The sequence below is a fragment of the Halichoerus grypus genome, chromosome 7 (assembly GCF_964656455.1).
Source record: "Halichoerus grypus chromosome 7, mHalGry1.hap1.1, whole genome shotgun sequence".
Lineage (NCBI taxonomy): Eukaryota > Metazoa > Chordata > Mammalia > Carnivora > Phocidae > Halichoerus > Halichoerus grypus.
This window is the reverse complement of record NC_135718.1, coordinates 78,484,984-78,505,709: the sequence shown is the minus strand read 5'-3', so window position 1 is coordinate 78,505,709 and position 20,726 is coordinate 78,484,984. Positions and strand designations below refer to the sequence as shown.

The following is a 20,726-nucleotide window of genomic DNA, read 5'->3' as shown; positions in this document are numbered from 1 at the left end:
GGTTTAATATTTCAGTTTCTAAACTGCTTCTCTCCCAGAATGCTTCTGCTGCCCAGAAGTGCTTACAAATTCTTACTTAGATGTGTGCTGATAATTTGACTCAGAAGTATGGCCATTTTTAATAATCTATGGGCTTTGGGAGACCCACTGGGGCCCAAATCACCATGCATAACAATAAGATGCAACTAATTTAAGGTATACCTTTACTGTTTAAATTGGGGACTGCTTAGTTGACAGCAGGCTGAAAGGACAGAACACAGTTTCCTGATTAATCTAAAATAAAAAATCTTACCTGCAAGGAAGTTGGGTTTTTTTTTTTTTTTTTACAGTCCCCTGAGGATTAGAAATACCACGGAACTCAAAACCCTTCCACCTCAGTGAGAAAAAGTCTACACAATCTCTTCTAAACTTACACTTACAGAAATAAATGTAACTCACTGAGGTAAAAGGAAAGCTAATTTAGGGAACATGACCCTGGGGCATAACACCATGTTCCAAAATTAGCAACAACTCACAGACCCAGATAGGAGAAATCAAGTTCAAGTCTATTTCCAAAAATAAATTTCTAATACTTCCATGGACAGCAAGAGGAGTGCAAACTATTTTCAGACTAGAGAGCATCCAAAGGGCTACATTCGAAGTTGATGGCACTTCCATGTGCACCCACTGGACAGCCTTTCCCTTGAGGGCGGTGCCCGTGAGCCCACCATATTCTCCCACAAAACACTCCACCGCCCAGCTCCGGCCCTGGACCCCTTCTGGTCTCCTGGAGGTAAACAGAATCAAGGATCCCGAGAAAGCAAGTGTGGGTCTCCTCTACCTTTATCCCCACGCTCAAAAAAAAAAAAAAAAAAAATGCATGAAGTGTTTCCCCCACCCCACCAACCACAGTTATACCAACTCAAAAAATGAGTATCCATCAGTGCATCAACTTCTCCCCAGTCACCATTGGCCATGACGTCTTGATTCTACCTATTGATAATTTCTCAAACTTCCAGGGCCTGCCTTCAGTGAGCTTCTTTTTTTCGTAAATTAAAAATGTTTTTTTGAGTATAGTTGACACACACTGTTACAATAGTTTCACGCGAGCGACACAGTGATTTAACTGCACTTCTTCATTAATGGACCAATGGCTCATAGCACCAAAGCTCGGCTGCAAAGAAGGGGTGATCCTTATCCATCAAACTGAATGGTGCTGAAGCACAGCCTCAGCTGAAAAAGGGCTGCAGAGCTAGCTTTGGACTAAGGTAGAATACCACCAGGGGACAGCAGAGAGTCCACAAACACACACTCCGGGCACCCTCCCCAAGAGGTAAAGGACTGGGGGGACATCCTCCAACAGAGATCCCGCACCCAAGCAATACAAGGAGGCAATCCAATTGCAAGAACTGGAACCTCTCTGTCTTCCAAACCCCCAACTCATGCTCCTCCCACCATACCCGTCTGATTCTAACGCGCATCTCGAGACCCCACAATCAACAACGTGGCCACGTCCAGTTCTAGGGAACCAAACTACAAATCAGAGCTATCCTGAATCTCACCCAACAAGACAATCGTTTAGACATTTAGTCTTGCTTTATATAACAACTTAATAAGCTTTATTCTCTGGCTACTCTAACTTAATGCCACAGAATTAGAACCTTGCACATGATGAACCCAAATCAATGACAGCTGAATTGTAAAAATATTGTGTAAGCGGCACCTGGGTGGCTCAGTCAGTGAAGCATCTGCCTTCGGCTCAGGTCATGCTCTTGGAGTCCCGGGATCGAGTCCCGCATCCGGCTCCCTGCTCGGCAGGGAGTCTGCTTCTCCCTCTGACCCTCCCCCCTCTCATGTGCTCTCTCTCTCTCATTAAAACAAAACAAAACAAAACAAAACACCATTGTGTAAAATCACCTAAGTTGTAAAACTAGTTAGCAAAAGGCATGGTGAAAAAAAACAGAAGATCTGAACAAGTACAGCGAAGGTTATTGTTCACATGGTGAAATACATTCTCTTTTTAAACAATTTTTGAGGACAGTTGGCACACAATGTGACATGAATATCAGGTGTATGACAGTGGTTCAACCCCTCTGTGCGTCACGCTGTGCTCACCTCAAGTGTAGCTCCCATCCGTCACCTCATGACACTGTTAAGAGTACCAGTGACCCTGTTCCCGGGGCTGAGCCCTTCACGCCCATGGTTCACTCATTCCGTAACTGGAGGTCTACACTGCCCACTCTCCTGCACCCCTTTTGTCCATCCCCCACCAGTCTGTTCTCTAAAATACGTTCTTTACTCTCAAAAAGCTTCGAATGTATATCCCTGTGTGTTATAGTGAAGTAAATTCAAAATGGGTCATAAAATGTTCTCTCAAGTTCACTGGCATTTATGAACCCTCTAACACAAACACAAATGTGATGCCAAGTGTATGAACCACAGCATCGGACAAACCACCACAAAAACACCAGGGAAAACACTTCACAAATGAAAACACTGGGCAAAACATCTTTTATGTCACAGATCGCAAGTACAAAGAACTCTTAAAAAATCAGTTAAGAAGACTTAAAGATTACAAGTAGGCCAATCACACACACACACACACACACACAGCGCCAACCAACAAATGTGGAGGAAAAAAAAATTCAATCTCACCAATTAAAATCAATTACAGCTACTGAGTTGCCAAAGATGAAAAAGAACGATAATTTTAAAAAACCCAGCATCCGCATATTCCGTCAGTCCCACCTCTGAAGTGTATCCTGAACCCATTCACTTCTTCCTTCCATGCAACCACCGCGGCTCAACACCACACCTTGGGAATTTCTGCCTCGACCTCCTGTGCTTACCATCCACCCAAAGTCCAACTGCATTCTCCATAAGGCGGCAACGAGAACCTCGTAAAGTCTGTGACTCCCATCTCTGAAATCCTGCAGCGCTTCCCACTGCTCTGAGAAATAAAACCCACACTCAACTGTTACGCAGCTTACGAGACCCTTCCTGCCCTTGTATGGCCAAGTGCCACCCCTGCACACTTCAATTATGTAAGTCTCCTTCTAGTTCCTGACGGCCCCAGGACATTTGAACAGTCACTGCTACCTGGGACACGTTCACCCTCTTTCTCACTCAACTTCCAGGCTTCCACTCCTATGTCATCTCTTCAGATAAGCCTTCTGTGACCATCCCCTTACCTACATCATCTCCCTTAGTGAGTGTCTTTCTGTCTTACCACAATGGAAGCTCCATGAAGGAAGGTCCTTTGCTGTGTTTTTCCACTACTGTATCCTCAGGAGCCAGCACAGTGCTCGGTACCTGGTAGGCACTCAGTATAAATCTATGTTCCACGAATGAAAAAATAAATACTGTGTAAGGAAGGCAGTTGCCACTTTCTAAGAACATAGGTCTTAAATCCAGATTCTTCACAGTATGACAATAAACAGATTATGCTCTTTAAAACTCATTTTCTGGGGCGCCTGGGTGGCTCAGTCAGTTAAGCGTCTGCCTTCGGCTCAGGTCATGGTCCCAGGGTCCTGGGATCGAGCCCTGCATTGGGCTCTCTGCTCAGCGGGAAGCCTGCTTCTCCCTCTCCCACTCCCCCTGCTTGTGTTCCCTCTCTCGCTGTGTCTCTCTCTGTCAAATAAATAAATAAAATCTTTAAAAAAAAAAAAACCCATTTTCTCCCACCTATAAAAAGAATAAATCCATAAAACACATCATCAAAAAAATTCATTAAAAAATAAGTAATCTCTTAAAAAGAAATACAGCTAGGATTTTCAGATGGGAAAACACACATCCTTTAATCATACCACTTCTTCCTTTAGTAGGAGAAAATGACACTGAGCTGTACTGGCTTAAGAACTTTGTTACACATGCAAAAGGAATCGGCCATCCCACTGTTATGCCTAAAAAGGAGGTTCAGAGAGGTTTCTCTGTTTTTATTCTTTGCCATAGGCAAAGTAAAGAGAAAATCCAGAGTCCATGCCACAATACAAAAACCAAACGTATTCGAAGAAAATTTACAATTTCATAGTTACACAGTGAATTAAAATATACTTTTTCCTCCCCCTCCAAATTATAAACACAGTCATTTCCCACCTAAAATGAAGCCCTTACATTTTTTCAAAGTTACCAAAATCCCCCTCAGGCGTATGTTAGGTCAGTGGGAGACAGAGTTTCATCGTGGGAAATAGGAGGTCTTACAGGCGTTTCCCAGCGGCTTCGGGAAAAATGAGACCTCGCAGATTCCTTACAGATGGATCGTTCGTTCCTCTGTAGTCACAGCTGAGGCCTGGCTGGGGTACGACCGGAGAACCAGGCAGACCTGCGCAACACGGCGTTGAGATGGCAGGTTGCTAGTTACTCCTCACCCAACAGAGCCTGGCCGCTAGAACAGAACCACAGACGTCAGTCCGGAGCTCTGGTTTTTTTGTTTTTTTTTTTTAAATATTTAATTTATTTGACAGAGAAACACAGCAAGAGAGGGAACACAAGCAGGGGGAGTGGGAGAGGGAGAAGCAGGCTTCCCGCGGAGCAGGGAGCCCGATGCGGGGCTCGATCCCAGGACTCTGGGATCATGACCTGAGCCGAAGGCAGACGCTTAATGACTGAGCCACCCAGACACTCCAGGAGCTCTGTTTTTTTAATGCCCAGATCATGGAATGCTCATTTCCCCCCCAAATTCTGCATTCGTTAACACCTAAACCGTTTGACAAAATGTCAGTTTCACATACAATGAGAACATTGTTATCCTAACCTGAAACGGTGGCCTGGCTCATTAAGAGCATTTCAAAATCTTGTCAAATGAGCTACAGATGTAAACTATGGGATCAAACAATTTAACTTACAAATGCCACGGGTTATTTCAGTATAAAAGAGAAGCAAGGAGCAAGGGAAACTATGGATTTCATTTGTAAAAGGATGAAACAGCAGTTATGAAGATCGAAACTGGAAAATGACTAAGAATGGCAATTGTACACTACGTTTGAGGGAAAGAATTTCTCAATAAGGAGGGTATTTAGCAACTAAAGATGCCGAAAATGGCTTTCCAAATTATTTCTGAAAAGTACATTCTGACCCTAAAGTAACAGAGGCAGCCCCACGGGTGGCCTACCAAATCTGGACCGCGCTCCACGCCTACACCGGAGGAAGTCAAGACACACACAGAACCCAAGACCCTCACACCAGGTAAATCCTGCTTGCGTAGACCTCGGGTATGTTCCAGAGACGCCCTGATCATGAAGAGAACTTGTTGATGAGCAGATGACCCACGCGCTCCGGCAAGGGCGACAGGCACAGCAACTTCGCTGAAGACGCAAGCTCAAATTCATCTTCTATTTATAATCCTAATGAGCTCTTCTCTTCGGTATAAACAGAGCCAGCACTACAGAGCTAAGGACTGAAAATTATACCTACCTATAAGAGCCAAATCACATCATCAAAATAAAACCAAACGTTTATTAAGCACGTACTAAGCATTAAACAGTGTCCGGGGCATTCTGGGAGCCCCAGGAACGCACACCATGGCTCCTTCCTAGCTAGGTTCCTGTGTCCCAAAACCAAATTCCTATTCTCCAAGCCTACTCCTCTCACATGCCTTCTCCGGTCTAGCCAACTGCAATTCCACATCGGACAGACTCAGCAGGCACATCCCCTCTCCTCCCCTCCCATGCAAACCATTAGGGCCAATGGCATCAGGCACAAGACCCACAGGACTCAAGGGCATATTCGTGTACTAATCAGAAACTTTTATTCAGAAGGCCCCCACGCCAGCATGAAAATAGGTAGTCTGACGAAGGAACATCAAACCAGTGTCCACAAGAAGGGCAGAATAATGCACTGAACTTGGAGTTACTTTATCATTCCCCAAATGATTCAGAGTTTTGTTTCTAAAACTCATCACTGTCCTGAGCAGCCATTCTGAAAAAGTGCATCTCCGACAGTGAGAACTGATGATCTGGAGGAGTAACACAGAGAATGCGACAGGTGGGATAAATGGAACCAAAAGTACCAAAAGTGTGCAATAGGAGATAAATACAAGGCATGTATGTTAAGATTCAGCACGAGCAGAACTAATTACATAGAAATCAGTTAAGCCTGTCATAACCTTTATGTAAGGCAATGTGACATTATTTACCAAAATCTACAACCTACTTTATGCCGCAGAAATTGTTTCTAAGGATCTGGCTTACAGACATATTAATGAGTCAAGATGTTGGTCCAAAAGCATTCACTGCAGCCGTGATTATAGACCAGAAGCATCTAAACATGCTTCATTGTGATCTGGCTAAATAAATGTGGAACCTCCTCACAACAGAACACCATGCAGTCAAGAAGGAATGAAGCGGATCTGCAGATACCAACATGTCTGCGATACGGAATTATGTATTATTTTCATTCAAAAATGCATGTATTTGGGGGGGCGCCTGGGTGGCTCTGTCGGTTGAGCATCCAACTCCTGACCTCAGCTCAGGTCTTGGTCTCAGGGTCCTGAGTTCAAGCCCCACTTTGGGCTCCACACTGGGCATGGAGCCTACTTAAAAAAAATAAAATAAATAAAATAAAATAAATAAAATAATGTACTTTGCTGTATAGATGTACATCCATGTATGTAAGCATAAAAAGTTTACAAGTACACACAATCAGAGCTCATGGGACAACGGGGATGGTGACTGCAGTGGGTGGGGGGGCCTCATTTGTTTATATGTGATTTCTATGCAACAATCATGTACCACTCTGTGTTTTAAAAAAAATAAAGATTACAGAGAGTACAAGAGGAAAAGGAGAAAGAAGAGGAGGGAAGGGAAGAAAGATTACTGAAGAGTTAGTTCTCAAGTCCAGCATTAATGTTTGTGTTTTAAGATATAAATGCCCATCTGGGAGCAGCCACCCAAGCCAGGCAGTTCCGGACTTCACCCTCCCTGGCCGCCGCCTCTTCATGGGGCTTCGGGTCCCCTGCGTCTTTGGAAACTCATCCAACTTCACTGCCAGCGGAAGCTCTGGTCAGAATGAAAGGAAAACAGAGCAGCCCCCGGCCCAGCCCCTGCAGGCTCTGCTAACCCACCCGTCCCAGAGCTGAGCTGCACCAGAGCAGAAGACAGACCTTCTCTTTAAATTCTCTGGAACCCCTGGGCACCTGGGTGGCTCAGTTGGTTGGGCGACTGCCTTCGGCTCAGGTCATGACCCTGGAGTCCCGGGATCGAGTCCCGCATCAGGCTCCCTGCTCAGCAGGGAGTCTGCTTCTCCCTCTGACCCTCCCCCCTCTCATGCTCTCTCTCTCTCATTCTCTCTCTCACATAAATAAAATCTTTAAAAATAAATAAATAAATTATCTGGAACCCCTGAGGTTAAAACTATTAGATTGTTGGATTGTATTAGACATACATACCTATACCTTTTATATTAGGTAACATTTACATGGTGGGAAGCTTGGGAATTAAGAGCAGAGATTGTATTTAATTGATTTTTTGACCTGTGGCTCTCAGCGGGCCCCAGTCCATCTCTGGGAAGAGTCCCCACCGTACAACAACAAGAAACTGACCAACGGAATCAGTACCCTCAATGAGCAACTCTACACCATGGTAAACAAGTATCTTCTTGGAAAGTGTGCAAGGATATGGAAAGATACATGTGCTATTGCTGCCGATTTCAAGCAGGCTTCTGTGCAGTCTCTGCAGGGCTTAGTCATGGTTTTCTACATGGCCAGAAAATGAGAGTTCAGGTCTACACGCCAAACCCATGACAGTTACCCCTGGTGACTTAACACTCCCACTTTCCTTCTTACGGCTCAAAATTTCGTATCATGAACACTTAATATTTTTCTAATAGAAGACTGTAAAAATAAATAGCTGTTTGAAAGATGGATGCCCTCCCCCAACACACACCCATTCCATCTCCCACCCCACCCGCACCAAAAATCCCCCCAACACACCCCCTAATCCTGTTATCAATGGCAACCTAGGGAGGAGACCCTGCAAGCTGCCAGACTGGTTTGAGCAGACAGATCGAAGTTACAGCTCCTCACAAAACCAGCCCCTGAAATCGTTCCGGTCTCACGGACTCCCTAGGCCTGTCACCCTGGGCTTCATTTTTATGAGCTGCCAGTTTTATCCCAGGACTATGGGACTCACATGCCGGTAAGAGCAGCACCATCGTAAGCTGGCAGAAACCGGATCAGCACACGGCTACCTGCTCTCTGTAGTTCCCCGAAACACCTAACACATGTAAATCAAAATAACAAAGGTCAAAGTCTTTAGGAGCAGGTTATTAACTTCAGCAGGAGTTACACACAAAGTACAATGGCTTCTTACTAAGAAGGAAGAAAGTGCTTTCTTAAAAAAAAAAAAAAAAGAAAAACGAATGCTTATAGCTTTTTATTTTCAGGTACCCTGTAAGTATACAATTATCTGTTTCTCTCAGCAAAAATTCTGGGTAAGTTTATTGTACCTCTATTTTACCGGTGAGGACAAGGAGGCTCAGAAAGGGATTCCAGGTTAGATCTTTGTGCTACAGTTTTAATTCAATTACATCAATTATCCAGAATTTCTCACTGAATTATTTGAGATGAACAAAGAAAACGATCCATTTCTTCCTTTTATTAAAAAGACTTTTGTTGCAATTCTATTTTATCAGGATTTTAAAAATTTATATAGGATTTTCTTGCAAACTTGTGTTCTCATGTTTGGCCTGAAGTTTTAAAACAATCTTGTTCTTTCAAAACATGTTTTTTTTTCAAACCATCACTCTTTTAATAAAGCAGGACAAAGGATGGTTTTCTTCTCGTATCATTTGAATTAAATGGTGTAAGCATCACGTGCATAACTGTGCCAACCGTACAGAGAAAAGTCCGAGAGAGCACCAAAAAGAGAGAGAAACATGGTATCTATAATTTGGAGACACAGGATATAGAAATTACTTGAAAAAAATCACAATGGCTTTATAATGAATAGTTTCCACTTTCCTTGGTAAAAATTACATAAACTTTGACTTGGACTGCGCTTCATGTGATTTTTTTTAATTGCCTTAAATATAAAATTCTCTTAATACTATTTCACATACACACAGAAAACATACATATATAATTTTGTACTATTAACGTTCATTGCTTTTTTCTCAACAGGCACAGATGCTCTTTCGGAGTGTGGTCACGGCTGCCCTCTCTCACATACACACTTAAACCTGAGGCAGCCAAGGGCCCGGCCGGTGCTTCCAGAGGGCGCTGGAAGGTCCAGGAATAGGTTCGAATTCTCCCTCCTTCCTTCACTAACAACGGTACCATTTGTGTGATCTTGGGTGGGTTACTGAACATTCAAGCTTCTTTTTTTTTTTTTTTTAAACATAATCTATTTTTTTTTTTTTTTAAAGATTTTATTTATTTGAGAGAGAGAGAATGAGAGACAGAGCACATGAGAGGGAGGAGGGTCAGAGGGAGAAGCAGACTCCCTGCCGAGCAGGGAGCCCGATGCGGGACTCGATCCCGGGACTCCAGGATCATGACCTGAGCCGAAGGCAGTCGCTTAACCAACTGAGCCACCCAGGCGCCCAACATTCAAGCTTCTTGTTTCCTCATCTCTAAAATGAGGATAAATAATATCGATCTCAGGTGGCTAAAAAAAATTTTTTTTCTTGCCTTTTTGCTTTGAAACAATTTGAAATTTAGGGAAAAGCTGCAGGAATAGGACAGAAAACAGAGGTATACCCTTCACCCGGCTTCCTTTCTGTGAGCAACTAAGATGGCCAGGGTGCAGTTATCAAAACCAGGAAACTAACACTGCTGTGTTCTTAGTGACCAAGAGACAGACCTTATTTGCATTTCACCGGTGTCCCTGCACTGTCCCCTTCTCCTCGGTCTCCTCCAAACGTGGCCATCCTTGACTGGCCCTCGCGCTTCTGGCCCTTGACCCCACTGTCTGCAGGAGGTACCCTGTAGAGTGGATCTCAGATGTTCTCTCAAGATCAGCTTGAGGTTGTGCATTTTTGGCAAGAACACCTCAGAAGCGCTGCTGTAGCCTCTTCGGGGCATCGCAAGACGGGGAACACGATGTCCCCATGTCTTATTACTGGTAATGCTAACGGCTGGTAACCTCGGAGAACTGTTTACAAGCCATGGTTCTGGCACACAGTATGTCCTCCACCAATGGTGGCTACGACCCTGGCGAGGTTCGGGCTAAGAACACAAATTCTGGAATCAAGTAGATGTGCGTTCTCATGCCCATCCCACCAGCTCCCGCCAAGCGACCATGGGCGTAACTCCCCCACCTTCCTTGGGTGTAAAGACAAAACCACCTGTGAAGTTGTCACGAAGCCGCCACAACGTTCTGAAGGTGACAAAAAGAGAAAATTCAGGTAAAGCACTCAGTGCCTGGAAATCGAGAATGTTCCATCAATTGCTATTATTACTTTGTAAGGAAGTTACTTTTTCTGCAAAATAAGCAATGTGACTTAAGGAAATCTGAGATCCAGGGAAAAAGGCAAGTTTGGGGCACTGTGGGGGGTAGGCTGGAGTGCTGTGAGGTGGGGGGGGGCACAGAGCCTCTCCCTACAGCCGGCCATGGAGGGCCAGCCCCCCATAGCTCCCCCCCCACCCCGGTAAGGTCACCACCCCTCCCCTCTGAGCTTGAGGCTGCCACACAGGACATCACATTTTTTTCTTCTACAGCTGTCTCTGCTGGGTGTAGATTAGTGAAGAGGGAAATTCAGGACACCTACATGTGGGACTTAAAATCTCTGATCAGACAATCCCCCACTTTTAAAAGACAAATCTAATCCCAAAGGAACCAGAAAATAAACTTCAAACTAACCCTGAGGGGTCTGGATATGCAAGTGGAAGCTTGAACACTTCTCCATCAGAGCATATGAAGAACCATAAAACCCATCACTGCACCACAGCCTTTGTGGATTTAACCTCAGCTTTGGGAAGCCACGTCCAGCCTACAAACACATGAGAGTAACAAGAGACACACTTGTTACTCTGTCCTGCGGCTTAGCTGTTAATTGCCCAAGTATCAGGGCAATAACCGTCCAACAGAGCCGACTCTCTGGCTCCCAGGGGTCCCGGTGACCTCTAAATGACTTTGAAGGGCACTGAATGTTCAGAGGGCAGTTTAAGCCAAGAACTGAGCAGGATCAAGAACCCAAGGCCACAGGCGCCTGGGTGGCAGTCGGTGGAGCATCTGACTCTTAATTTCGGCTCAGATCATGAGATCGAGCCCCGCATTGGGCTCTGCAGTGGGCATGGAGCCTGCTTAGGATTCTCTCTCTCCCTCCGCCCTTACCCCCATTCGCATGCTCTCTCTTTAAAGAGAAAAAAATATATATCCAAGGCCCTTCCTTAGCACACTTCTGCTCTGCGTGTGGAGGGAAGGCCCGCTACTAGCTTTCTCACTTCCTGTTCTTACCTCCTGGGGCAAGGAGGGAGGTGAGAACAGCAAACACTACTCAGAGCTTACTAGGATCTAAGCTTTTTACAGACACGCTCGTTGAAAGCAAAGCAATCCTATGAAAAGGAGTAAGAATCGCTATGGACAGGTGAGGACCAAGGCCCCAGACGTGAGCTGAGGTGCTCGAGGTCACACACTGGAACAGGGTTCCAACATCTGGCTCCAAGCCAGAGTGCCCCACACTCAGGGGCGTGCACCTGCAAGCGAGGATGCTGTCCCTCCCCTTCCCTTCACATGGTGGAGTAATGCTGACAGACGATTCCAGTCTTCAGGTCCTCAAAGTGAGGGGGCACTGTGACCACACGCCTTGTTATCATGGACAAATTCTTCTCCCTTCTTGACCCGCCACCTCGGGAGCACACTCAGGGGTCACCACCCCTGGGGGCTCCTAACACAGGGCCCACCCGCCTCCTCCACTCCTTGCCAAGGCTAGCGTGTCCACCGTCCACACCCTTGCTCCACAGCTGGGAGTCAAGGGCAGGTTTCCTGTCCAGAGCCCAAGCTGTGGACAGACCTCCTTCTGGCCCCAAGTGCCCCTCAAGCTCCATCTGTCACACAGACCATTCCTGAGCACAAGTCACATCTGCAACAGTGGGGGTGACATCAGGGGACAAACCACCCAGGAAGTTCCACACAGTCTCGCGTTCCTCGACCTCTTAGGCAAAGGTATGCAAACATGACTAGGGTTCTTTCAGAGAGCCCCTTTCCCGGGTCGAAAAGCCCCTCCCTAGCTCCTACCCCCAGCCCCCAGGGCTCCAAACTCTGAAGAGCTCCCCACCTCCACCCCACATACACAGCCGCAACCTGTTCCCCAAAAACACATTTACTTGTGTCTGTGTGAATGTATTTACCTTATATTATCTCTTTCCCTGCCCATTACAGAAACAACATACTCCCCTTGTGAGACAGTCAAACACATTCAAGTGCATTCAAATGCAGGCAGGCAGGATGGGTGAACAAGCCTCTTCAGCCCCGTCCTTCAGATAGTCTGTGCTAATAATTTGAGGTGCGTCCCTCAGGACTTTAAAAAAAAAAAAATGCAAATCTAATTGTTAGATGAAGAAAGTGAGGGGGAGATTTATACGTACTGTATCACGCCACTGTGTAAAAGAGGGAAGCAGATACACACATAAAGTATCGCCTGAAGGCTTCAACGCAGTTCTTACAGACTGACCCTGGGGAGTGGACCTGGGTGGCAGGGTGCGAACCACCCCGTGCCCGTGGATCCTCTCTTACCACCTGAATGTGGAACACGTGAATGTATCATCTACTCAAAATATTGGTTATTTAAGTTAAACAGTACAACAGAGAAAATTTACTCATTAAAAGACCCAAACCATGCCTAGCAGAGAGCAGGTACTCAGTGGCTACACAGAATGAATGGATCAATGAGTCTAACTGTTTAACGTAACAGGAATTGGCCCTCAACGGGCACGTGCTGTCTTAAGTAACCTACAAACACAACAACGGGAAAACCAAGAAAGGTGTCCCTGATCTGTTCTTACAGAGGAATGGTATCAACGAAGAGGGAAAGAGTTGAGATATCATCTGGCAACTGTAACATTCTGAACACTTTCTCCCAAGACTCCCGTGAGCAGAGGGTAGACACAGCCACCCGAGGGTCTGGGTGCACAGGCCTTAGGGACCCCACGGTAAGAGGGCCGATATTTTCTGTTCACGGTTTACCTTAAAACCCCATGTAAATCCTGTGTCTTGCCCTAGACTACAGTCAAGGCTAGCATCCCACAAAAACCATCCCCTTTGCCGGAACTTTCAAGAAATCATGCGCCTATCATGTTACTTCACACCTCTTGACCCACTAACTCTTATCTGGGGGAATTCGAGCACCTCCATTTGAAAATCACACTCTAATTGAATCTTTTAAGTTTACAAACTGGGGTCATCAAAGTGCGTTACCCACGGTCACACGGCAACGACAGGGCAGAGACTTGACCGATGGGCTTCGTGTGTGTCTCCTCGTCCCCATATCTACCCCACAGGCCCCGCCACCACCAGTTGCCCCAGAGGAAAGCCCTCTGGAATCCCAGCTGGGTCCAAAGGCCCAGGGGCTCAGTAACAGAACTGCTCTTTTGTAGCCCTTTGACCATGCGTGCTCAGCTCGGTCTCGCGGTGCCCGCAAAACACAAGATCTCTAACAAGCCCTGTATCTCATTAGACTTCGTATGAAGCTTTTTGTTTCACAAACAAAACTGCTTCTAAGCACTTTCTTAACTATTTGGCAGCACCATTTGCATATTGTCTAATGTACTAATTGCAGATCTGTGTTTTATTTACGTGTTAAAACCAGAACCTTGGTTTGATAACATTTGGCTATCCCACAATTTTGACTAATTTAATGTTTGAAATAGCACAGCCTATCGGGTAATACACATTCCCTCCCCCCCCCCCCCCCGATTTTAGCTGGTTCTCTCTTAATTGTTTCAAAGTAACTTCATGTTGAAAAATTAGATTAACCTATTTTCTATAAAGAATTCCTTGAATAATAAACCACTGTTAAAATATCTGCACTGAAATTATGTCCGATTCTTACTCAGATGGTTGGTACTTTAAGTTCGTGTAATGCCCCGAAATAAAATACATGCACCATGTTTTATGAAATACACCTGCTGCAGGAAAGACACTTCAGCTGGAAACCAATTTTAACTGATGAAATAAAAAGTATCTTTGCGAGAAACAAAATACACAAATTTTGAGACTGCTACTGTAAAAATTTCCTGAATAGAGCATAAACTCCGAAGAATCATTTTACTCCCTCGGGGAATTTCAGCCAACAGAATGTTCATGTCTAGACATTTTAAAAGGAACTGGGAAATTTGATGTTTGCACCAAGTTCCTATGGGGGTGGAGGCATGTCCAAACAATTTCTCTACTGGATCAAAGATCTCCAGTTCCCAGGAAAAATTTCAGACACTTTAGGTTCAAATGAATTCCACTGTCACAAAGGTGACCTGTGCACGAAGGTCAAAGTGGCAGTGGTCACAGTCAGGGTCTGGTCAAGCAATGGAGAGAGGTCATGGGGGAAACCGAGGTCATGGGGGAGACACAGTGATGGCAGGAATCTGCCCCAGGAAGAGGTGTGTGTGCTCCCCTGGCCCTACCATGGAACAGAAGAACGTCAATGAGAGCAAGTCTTTCCCAAGCATCTCCAGGATCTCGTCCACCGTTCTGCGAATTCCCCCAACATCTGCCACAGCAGTGTTCAAGTATAAAGAAAAAGGCATGCTCCAGTTTCACGGCAGATTCCAAAGCAACTCAAAACCCTTCGAAACAGGAAGGCTTCCAGGCTAGGGGACATGAGAACTAATGTCAAGTCACTGACGGCCCCTTCTCATCCTTTAACGTCTCTCTGAACTGACCTGGGCAGAGTTCAGCACCTCTCCTCACCGGTGCTGCTGTGGTGGGGCCTGATCAGACAAACCATACGGAAACTTTTCAAAACCAGGCAACGCTGCACAAGAGAAGAGAGACTGTGAGAGTGCTCAAAGCATGGCGAATTTTATACACGACTAAGCTCTAATGTCAACAGCTTTCTGCCCAGGGAACTACAGAAGTAAAACAAGATCTAGCCACACCCCCTGAGAGCGTCTTATGATTCAAGGCCGTAGTTTCTGTAGGAGTTTGATAAATCACACCAATCACTAGGACTTAGATTTGGATCTACTTCTCGTAAACACAACATCGTAAGGAAAGGCCTTGCGTTCCACCTAACCCCACGAGCCAGGGAGGCCGCAGTCGTACCTCCGGGTTCTCCTAGTAACTTCACGCCACCGAGGCTGTCCTCCTCAGGGGGTCCCTGATGACCAGCCCATCGAGCCCTGCACAAAGGGCGACACTGCCAGAAGTGTGTACCTTTATAACGTCAGCAGGGCACAGTCCAAGAGTTATTTTGGGAACAGGAGAAAGACAAGTCAACAGACAAAAAGTAAATAACTGGAATAACAAACATGAGAACAAAGTGTTGGAGTAACATGATATGATGTCTGAGATTTGCTTTAAAATACCTCCCTCCCCATCCGGGAACCACAATCACAGAGAGCTGACAGTCGTTAACACTGAGTGATCAGGATCCAGAGGTCACTTGACCTGTCACAGTACGTTCTTAAAAACTGTTTTTTAAAAACTGCTGCAAGAAAATGTTTTTTAAAGCTCTAATTTAGTAGGAACTCAATTTGTTTTAAAAATAATACATGGATATTCACAAAAACAGACAGTGCCCAGAAAAAAGAAGAAAAATAAATGCACCTACAAATTTCTGTGGGGGTGGTGGGATGAAACCAAAGGGTAAGTCGGCAGATTCCACACCACCACCAGCAGAGCACCACCGCTCACAGCACACGGGTCTGTCCAGCAAGCCTCACGCATTCATCACCAATTACTGGAGCCACCATGTCTTGACTATACTTATCCTTCTAGGGTGGAGAACATGATGATTTAACTCACATACACAGAGTGGAACCAGCATCCCCTTTAATCACCCACCCACACACATGACATTCCCTGAACAAAACACGACCTGACCCTGACTGCGTACCCACGTATTGCCCACCTGTCACTCCAGTCAGGTGGGCCTTTGTCCACTAGCTCTTTGCTCAGAAAACAAGGACGTATGTCCGGTTCCTCTGCCCGAAGACACCAGGGCTAGTCCACAACAGGAGGATCAGACGCTGACAGGGAAGACTGCCTCACAGGACACCGATGACGGGGACCAGAAGCAGCCCGAACCATCGCCTGGCGTCGACTGGGAAGACGTGCGCTAAAGCTTCACTCGTGTGGTCCACTTCTTCACTTGCTTCGTCTTTCTTTCTAGCACCACAGGCAGATGACAGTCAGAATCTCTGAGAAACTCCACCGCAGCAGACAGGGAGGCAGGTGAAGCTAAGAGACTGTTCTAGAAACTCCACCTGACAAAGGTACTGAGTTCTGAAGACCAAGTGCGTGGGAAAGCTACACAGACTGGCCACCTTTCCCGACAGCTGTGCCTCAGCAAGAAAAAACATTCTCCTGGCAAAATGTTCTTCTGTCAGTATGGACACCCAAGATGTGGCTAACAGAAGCACGGGCCGAGCAGTACAGCCCCAGAAGATTTTGCAGGTGAGCCGATAAAGGTCCAACCCCCAAGGCAAGGGGATTCTTTTGATCTTAGGTCCTCAGAACACTGGTCATCCTATCCTCCCAGAGCAAGGTACTGATTACCCGAGAGTTCAGACTCCCGACCTCTGTCACCTGAGTCATACATCCTATCTCTCTGTACCGACGCTGCGAAAACTACCACGTCAGCCGATCCTCGGGCCCAAGGGGAAAAGCATTGCCATCCCCTTCGCGTTATCTTTCCTCTCTCAGCTTTTAAGAGAAACTTTTTTTTAAAATTTAAGTTCAATTAGCCAACATATAGTACATCATTAACTTCAGAAGAATTCAGTGATTCATCAGTCTTATGTAATACCCAGTGCTCATCACATCACGTGCCCTCCTTAATACCCATCACCCAGTTACCCCATCCCCCCACCCCCTGCCCTCTGAAACCCTCAGTTTGTTTCCTAGAGTGAAGAGTCTCTCATGGTTTGTCTCCTTCTCTGATGACTTTCCATTCAATTTTCCCTCCATTCCCCTGTGATCCTCTGCACTGTTTCTTCAGTTCCACATATGAGTGAAACCATATGATAATTATCTTTCTCTGACTGACTTATTTCACTCAATATAATACCCTCTAGGTTCCATCCACGTCGATGTAAATGGTAAGTATTCATCCTTTCTGATGGCTGAGTAATATGCCATTAAATATATATACCACATAAGAGAAGTTTTTCTTAAAAACTGGCCAGTCCCTACCTTATGGATGATGTGAATCTTATGAGGTTTCCCATTTTGCTTTGAACCAGGAGTCCCTGCTAAATGTACAGGCCAAATCTGCAACTGGACTGAACCTAAAGATCCAATGCTGGTACCTAAAGAGTCTGAGCCCTTGTCTCGTGAACCCTACAAGAAAACAGTGCTCACAGGCCATGTGAACCCCCCTTTCCAGGAAGATGAGTCAGGGACAGCAGTACAGGTGACAGCACAGTGCGGATTCTCACCTGAGCCCTCAGAGGATGTTCCGTACCATAGTTCATGACACATGACAGGGCAGAATTTGTCCAGACCCGATCAAGAATCACATCCGCTAGCCAACTTTCAAACCGTGGGTTTTCTCAGAAGGTGTGGTCTTTCAATAGGTCTGGATAAGTTCTGGTGCCAGGCACTATGAAATGGACATCAAAGTAAATCTGAAGTTATGTGAAATAAACATGCAAAAAACCCAGCAAAAAACGCCCGTTCTTTATAGCTGCCTCTGCATTTTGCTTTAAGTCGTGTCTAACTTATTTCAAGGGCAGGAAAGCAAATCAAGTTTGACCCCAACGTTCTAGGCTTTTGCTTTTCCTTCAACACCAAAGAGGCTGGCAAGTAATAACCGGTATGAATCCTTCCTGCCTAACTAAAAAGAACAATAACTGAGTTAATGACTAGCTCTTAAAGGAAGTCAAATAATGAACCAAATTAACAAATCCCTGTGTTAAGTAATTACACTTTATGAACTAATTACCGTACGCAGAACAATGCTGTCATCGGCATGGACGCCCTTTAGCTTTTACACTACAGGGGGAGCTTGGCGACAGCACCTGAGCGAGCCGGGGAGGAGCTCGGGGTCACACCCGACCACGGAGCTTCTCCTTCTGGTACAGAGATGTCCGGAGGCATCACGCCCCGAGGTGGCAGCAACGTCCACACCCTGCTCTCTCAAGCCACACAGCCACGCTTTCCTGATCACATCCTCAGTAACACCTTCGCGAGTACTAGCTAGGACAAGCACCCTGGTGTGGGCAATTCAAGATGGGAAGCACAGCGGTACAAATCAAGTTGAACAAGTTGCTGGGGTCGTCCCCGGGACACCGGCCATAAATGGTTCCCTTCACCACGATGGAGCAGGTGCAATGTGGCACCGCAGTCCGGGCCCGGATTTGTTGCCCCCTCACAACACGGGACAGCGCGTGGCCGCTGAGCACCACTCCCTGCCATGGGCCCCGGCTGCCATCAGCCTGACGAGCGACGTGTGACACTTACCGAGACTCGGTGACATCTGCCTCCAAACCTGTTCACGCAGGCTGGAGCTGGTTTCTGTCTCTACCTGATTCAATTCAATATTAACACGAATTTGAGTCTGAAAACCAAGTGAGCAGTTGTTGCTATAAAAATGAAACTCAATGCTTTAGGAAGACAGGACAAACAAAACGAGCTAAGAAGAGATTGCTGCCACATGAGGTGTGTCTGAGACCACGTTAGTGTTCTGGGGGGAAAGGAGGGCTTAAAGTCCCGATGGGCTCCGTCCTGGACTGCTCTGGACGGCCGCCGTGCCAGCACCGTTCAGATGGAATAAGACTGAACAGCATTGGTGATGCAGGAGGAGTGTGCTTCTCATGGGAGTGAAAACGTGGAACACCAGTCAGAGGACCAGCGTCCAGAGACATGGTTCCAACGCCACATCCAAGACTGGCCACTTCTGAACACCGATATCTCCAACTTTAATAAATGTTTGTAGTGGGCGTATGTCATTTCTTACTACTCTACTCTTCACTGATGCATCATGCAACCAAGGTGCCAACTCTACTTGACATGACTCTCTAAGGAACCACACTAAGGTCGGGACCCTTGTATTTTCCTCTTTCCCTGAGGAAGCTCTGAAACAAGAATGAAAGACAGACAGTTTGCCCTGATGAAATCTCAGCTCCCTTTCAGTGGCCAGTGTCCCCCAGGGTCTCACTTCCTTAAGCTGTGCAGAGCAGGGACCCAGTGCCCCCCGTCTGGTGGCCAAGGTTAAACACTGCCCCTTCTCTTTTCTCTGCATTTACAACCCCCATTAGCTCATGCAAGTATGCCCAACTCGGCGTTGAGCAAGGCAAGGCAAAGGTCAATTCAAACTATAAAGTGTCGTTCTCTTCCCCAGGATGCTGTGTTTCAGAAGATCGATCTATGTTCACCCATCTGTAAGTAGCCGCAGTTCAAGAGCACACAAAGAGGGAGTAAAAAAAATTCAGGACCATGGAAGGGGGGAAATACTGGAACCAGAGGGTGAAGGAAAACGTTAGTCTCACCGCAAATCTACTTTCACAAAGTAGAAAGAACTAGACTTAAACTCTATCTATGATTTTGGGAAAGTTAACCACCTTTCCAAGCCAGTCTCCTCATATATAAAATGTAACCACCTACTCCATAGGATTAAGTGAGATAAAGAGTTGCAAAGCACTTAGTATAATCCAGGCACAGAGCAGGTGCTCCATAAATCATGGCTACCTTCAGTAGAGTAATACCTTCTCACACCCAAGCCCACGCCCTACCCAAAATGGCATTATTTTCCACATCTTCCCTCTCTTGATTTAAGAACTCCAAGCTTCTCTTCAAATCAGCCAGGTCCCCACACCTCTGACTCTCCAAAATCATCACCTCAGAGACTCCACTACAAAGAAAGCACTAAAAAGCGAGGTAATATCACTTGCAAGACATGTCTCCATCCCTCAGTGCACTCTCGGGAGCTCAGCCATTACGGGGCACTCAAAATGTGAACATTAGCTGGCTGATTTAGGTTATTAAATTGACTCAAAATTACTGTGCCCTAAGATCACAAGCAACAAACACACACACACGGACTGGTTCTCTTTACGTCAATATCCCTGGCCCATTCTCCTGCAGTGAGTCTCGTCCTCGAAGATCTCTGGTGCGGCGGCTGGATTTAGAGAGACCCAAGTCGTCCGCTCCGCAAAGAGCAGGCCAACGTCCTAGCCAGGGTCCCTGCACGCCAGCTGAGAGCCCGCATGGGGCGGCGTGCCCTGCGGTCACAGGCAGAGTCCTGCTTACGCTGTCACTCCCCAGCTCCCAGTTCGAGAGAAGGATCTCGAACCTTGGATCATGCACATCCCCAGTAAAGCAAGATGAAGATGGTGAAGGGTACAGGAGCATGGAGTCAGGCTGGCCGGGTCTAGTTCTGACACGAGTGCAGACAGCCGTTGACACCAAGCAGAGACGGGAGCGGGGAGGACACAGCGGGCCAATTTTTAACAACGGCTCAGCCGCATACACATCTGGTCCTGGCTCCGTCCCCTTCCACGAGAGAGATGATCAATGTTTAAAAGTTCTGAAGGACACGGTGTCTGAGTTTATTTAGATGCCTGGTCTCTATGCCTCTGTGCATGAGTTATCCTTTCTGGATAAACATCAATTTAGACTCGCTGCTTTGAGGACAAACACAAGCTGAGGAAGCTG

At 46.3% G+C, this 20,726-nt stretch overlaps 1 protein-coding gene across 12 annotated transcripts in view; it reads right to left on the bottom strand.

The window, feature by feature from the left end:
• SGMS1 (sphingomyelin synthase 1) overlaps window positions 1-20,726 on the bottom strand; it is a 270,354-nt gene that overhangs the window by 48,792 nt on the left and 200,836 nt on the right. Inside the window, exon 1 of one of the 12 annotated variants that reach the window (XM_078077805.1) lies at window positions 15,982-16,576. The exons of the other annotated variants lie outside the window; for them this stretch is intronic. The gene's annotated coding sequence lies outside the window, so the exon portion shown is untranslated. Of the gene's footprint in view, window positions 1-15,981; window positions 16,577-20,726 lie in introns of those variants that run through there. 12 annotated transcript variants of the gene reach the window in all.